This window comes from Gavialis gangeticus, unplaced genomic scaffold (assembly GCF_001723915.1).
Source record: "Gavialis gangeticus isolate Ggan-Ray unplaced genomic scaffold, GavGan_comp1, whole genome shotgun sequence".
NCBI lineage: Eukaryota > Metazoa > Chordata > Crocodylia > Gavialidae > Gavialis > Gavialis gangeticus.
Window position 1 is genome coordinate 155,072,864 of NW_017729022.1, and position 4,966 is coordinate 155,077,829.

Consider the following 4,966-nt stretch of genomic DNA (forward strand, 5'->3'; position numbering starts at 1 on the left):
GGCCCATGTTCATCTTGGCATCAATGATGACTCCAAGATCCTTTTCTGCCTCTGTCCTGATGAGAAGGGAGTTCCCCAGCCTGTAGGTATGGTGCTGGTTGTTCTTCCCCAGGTGCATCACTTTGCACTTGTCGGTGTTGAATCCCATCCTATTCGCATCCACCGACCCCTGTAACCTGTCTAGGTCTGATTGCAGCCTATTCGTCCCTTCTAGCGTGCCCACATCCCCCCACATCTTAGTGCCATCAGCAAATTTGAAGAGGGTACTATTCACCCCCTCGTCCAAGTCACTGATGAAGACGTTGAACAGTGCAGGCCTGAGGACCGAGCCCTGTGGAACCCCACTGCCCACATCCCTCCAGGTCAAAAATGACCCATCCACCACCACTCTCTGGAGGCAGCCCTCCCGCCAGTTGGTGACCCTGTTAACATGTACCATTGACATGTTGTCTGCATATCACTGGTGGTACGCGTTAGGTCTGTGTGAATCTTTGCTCACTGATTCAATTTGGAGAAGATTCGGCCTGATTTGTTGCCTGAGTCTCTGAATCTGAATTGAATCAGGAGACCCATTAATCTCTCCAAATTGAATCGGAAGCCTCCAAATTGATTTGGAGAGATTTGACCATTTGGCTGTAGACACAGCTTTATATGTTTTTTCTATGTACCTTGAGGTACCAGGTGCGGCTCATGAATGCTTAGATGGTGGGTGGATGGAGTGTCCCATGGCAGCACAGGGGGGTCCCCTGTGCACTCAGCAGTGGACCCAGAAGTGGATAAGAAGTACTTCTGGGTCTGCCATGGAATGTGTGGGGGAACCCCCCTCTGGTTCAGCAATTGATTCCTCCTGGGTCTAGGGGGGCACCTGGAGTCCTGCCACAGCTGAGCCGGGAGGGTGGGGGGGTGGTCTTCTGTGCACCGGGTGGCAGACCTGGAAGTGGACTGGAAGTACTTCTGGTTCACTTCTGGGTCCACCGCCAAGTACGAGGGGGACCCCTCTGTGCTCCTGTGGGATGCTCCATCTGCCCCAGCATCTCAGCATTCATGATCTGGGCTGGTACCTCGAGAAAAAACATATAAAGCTGTGTCTATGGCTAAATTGCTGATTCTCTGAATCACAATTGAATCTTCAGATTCAGCCAAATAGAATCAGGACAGTGATTTGAATCAGTGAATCAATAGAGCTGAATCTGAATTGAGTACTGCCCACTTCGCACACCCCTAGTATGCATACCAGAGATTGGGAACTGCTGGCCTAGACCATCATGGCTAGATCATCAACAACATTACTGCCACAGCAGTCAATTGCTAGGTTATCTATCATCTGAATTCTTCAAAAGGAGTTTGGATGACTTTCTGGAAGATTTATTGTATTCAAACACAAGTTATTAGACTCAATGAATTGGGGGACTGAGTAAAAAATGTCGACCTGATTACAGTGATGGTCAGACAGAAGTTTCATAATGATCTGTTCTGGTTTTATAGGCTACCAACTTTTAAACATGCTGAGAATTAGTGGTGACAAATGCAATATAAGTTAAATATGTTGCTGTTTTATTATTTATTATTGGTTGATTGAATGCCCCAGCTTATATATATGCATACAAGAAACAGCATAGGAATTTTTCTATTTAAGACTATTTTGAAACTACTCCCACATGATTCAGCATGAATTTTCAGTGGTGCATAAAGAAATACAGAAATATAAAAATGATGTTTACCAGTGTTTCCAAACATAAATATTTCCATTTCTGGTTTGATGAATCCGATAAAGTCTTTCTAGATTCCTATGGTGGGAAAAAACAGCCTAAAGGTAGGTCATGTGATATAGAAGATTTTTTCTGTGACTTTGTTGACTCTGTAAACTGGCCAAGGAAGATAAAATATGCAGTTAATGTTTTGCTTTTCTAGTACCAAGAAAATTTGGTAAATTTGAAGTATAATTCCTACTGCTTTCTTCCCCCAACTCCCTGCCCAACAGGGCTAGTGGAGGTGTCCTACTGACAAGGAGGAGCTGTATTTTTTTCTCATCACCTCATAAACAGTAGGGTTCTGACTAAGGATATTAGGTAATGCTCACCACATACTAAACTCAAAAAGGGATATTACTTTGGTTGTATAACTATTTAAGATCTGAGGTAGTACTGTTTAACACAGCATATTATTTTCCTTTTCTTGCTTTTACTGGGCTTTGATGCTGATTTTAGAACTTGAAAGCTGTTTAGACTTGACATATGTCTCCCATTCAGGGAAAAACATTAGACATTTTTAGAACAGGCAGCATAAACTGCACGTGTAAAAAGCTAGTCTTGCCTTTAGGGACCTGCAAGCTAAATGCACAAAGGGGCATATCATTTCAGTGCTTAACTTTTGGACACTGCTGCTGAGTGGAATCCTCATCCCTGAATTAGGTGGCTGGGCTTCCTCTGAAATTCATGTAGAGTTAAGTGCCTATGAATGGGATTTGCAGAATCCAGCAATCTGTGTGGGAAGTCATGAAAACTAGCCAGTTCTGGAGAGGGATGGGGTCTAAAGGTAGTAAGAAGGCTTACTCTGGAGGTACCTGGAACTAGAATCCTCAGCTAGATACCCTTTCCTAAGGGTCTAAGCAAGGGGCAGGCAGTTATTTAGCCTGTGGACCAAACAGGCAGTTCTGGGGAGCTGGCACGGCTGGTCAGCACCCTCCCTCACCCACAACAGCTTAAAGCCCATGCACCCAGTGGCTCCTCACCATCACTGCAAATAGCACACAGCCGCAGCCCCAGCCTTGACCCTGGCCCACTCCATGCCTGCTTTGGACTGAGCAGCAGTAGTGGCCAGACAGAAACTGCTGCTTGGTGCTGGGGAAAGGCGGTCCCACCCGCTTACCACTGCTGGGCCCTTCTTGCTGCAGCTGCCCAGAGTCTGGGTCCAGGCTGCCCTGTGGTTCCTCTCTGCCACCACCTCCAGGCTGCCCAGTGGGGCAGTGGTGGCAGTGCAGAGAAGCCACAGGGCAGCCCAGGCATAGGTTCTGGGCAGCTGCAGCAAGAAGGGCCTGGCAGTCATGAAGTGGAGGAGCTGGCTTCTACCTAGCTGCTGCCGCTGCTCAGCATGGGTGGGTGAATGTGGAGCAGGCACAGGGCAGGCTGGGGTCGAGGCTGTGCTCACAGATTCTGGCTGCTTCAGACCTGGTAAGCTCCACTGGGCTGAGTCCAGAGCAGGTGTGGAGTGGGATGGGGTTGGGCTTGCATGCATGGGTCCCTGCTAGTTCCACAGGGTTGGGGCCAACAGCAGCAGCAGTTGGAAGGAGCCGCTGCTGCCTGGGCTGTCTAGAAAGGGAGTCCAGCTGTGGAGCTGCCCTAGCTCTGCTGTGTGCCCAAGGGGTGGTGGGACACACCATAAGTTGGACAGCACCTGGGCCAGGTGAGACTGAGGGACCCACCATGTGCTGGACAAAGTCCCCCCCTGGCCTGGATCCAGCCCATGGGCCATATTTTTCCCACCCCTGGTGTAAGCCACATCAGGCCTTTCTCACAAAAAAAATTAAAAAAAGAATGAGAGAGATGAAAACACCTTACATTAGCTAACAGCTAAGTAGCTAGGGTACTCAGCGGGAAGGTGGGAAAATTGCTTTCAAATCCTTGCTTTGCCTGATTTGGAGTAGGGACTCCAAATCTAAATCTGCCTTTCCCGTTTTCCCAAATAATGCTCTCATAACCGGTTTATTGGGGGTCCTTGGCTGAGGTGCTTTCACCCTTTCTCCTTTTGAAACTGTTCCATTTTGTGTAAATACTTAAATACTGATTAGAACTGGGAATTGCACATGATACTCTGACTTCTGCCCAGAAATGCCATAACCATTGGGCTCTAGGTCAGGTTTTCATGCTTTCTCTAACTCAGTGAATATGTAATTTTTTATACAATGTTGAAAAGCTACAGGGGGAAAAGATGAGAAAGACCCAACTCACCATCCCTGAGGTTAGGGCACTCTCTTGGGATGTGGAAGATCTGAATATAAGCCCTTTCTTCCAATCAGGCAGAGTTGGGGTTGGAAAGCGCTCTTACCCCTACAAGTGCTCTAATTACCTTGCTACTGGCTAAAATAAGACAGCTGGCCAATGCAAGAAGATCTTGTCCCTGGCCATAAGGTGCTATGTGAGGAGACTGGCTTTGTAGCTCATTTTAGAGTATGGTAGATTGGGCTTTGCAGGTAAGAGAGTTGGGGGAATTTAGAATCTGAATAGGGCTTAGGTATAAGAGACAGCTTTGGGCAAATTGGTGATGTCAGCATTTGAATAGATATGTTCATACCTAACTGGCTACAACTTTGGTCCCTGTAGGCCTTTAGGTGCCTATGGTCTCAAGTAACATTGGAGAAGGGTTTGACATTTTCCATTAGCTATTACATTTTTCACTTCTGACCGTGTCAGAATAATTATAAATAACCAATGGTGTTCAATAACTAATGGTGTTCAATATTTAGGATCAGGTCCAAACTCTGGCTTTGGTCTAGTTCTGGGAATAGCTGAGGAAAATTGAATATAGCCGACACATCTCTCTTTTTTATTGTAGTCAGTGGGACTCTATATGTGTTTTGTTGAACAGGGGCCAGAATCAGAAAAGAATGGCACATTATCCAAACTCAAAAATGCTAATAAAATAAGAGGTCAAAATATGCAGCCCTTAGGCACTGAGAGCCTGCTTCTCTTTACTGACCTCCAAAATGGTACTGTCCTGGGAATATTCAGGCAGGCATTTCTCCTGACTTCCTGGGCATTTCACAGTCTCTTTTGTAAGACCTTTTAATGTTCACCATAATTTGGATGGACTCTTGCAGTGTATGAAGGTACTAGTGTGCACCTGAACATGTAAGCCTAAGTTGAGGGAAGTGCAGGTTTGCTAAACTCTATGAGAAACACCCAAAGGTTTGTATTTCAGGGTGCTAGTTTTTGTGCATATGACTTATACATCAATTATATGCTATTCT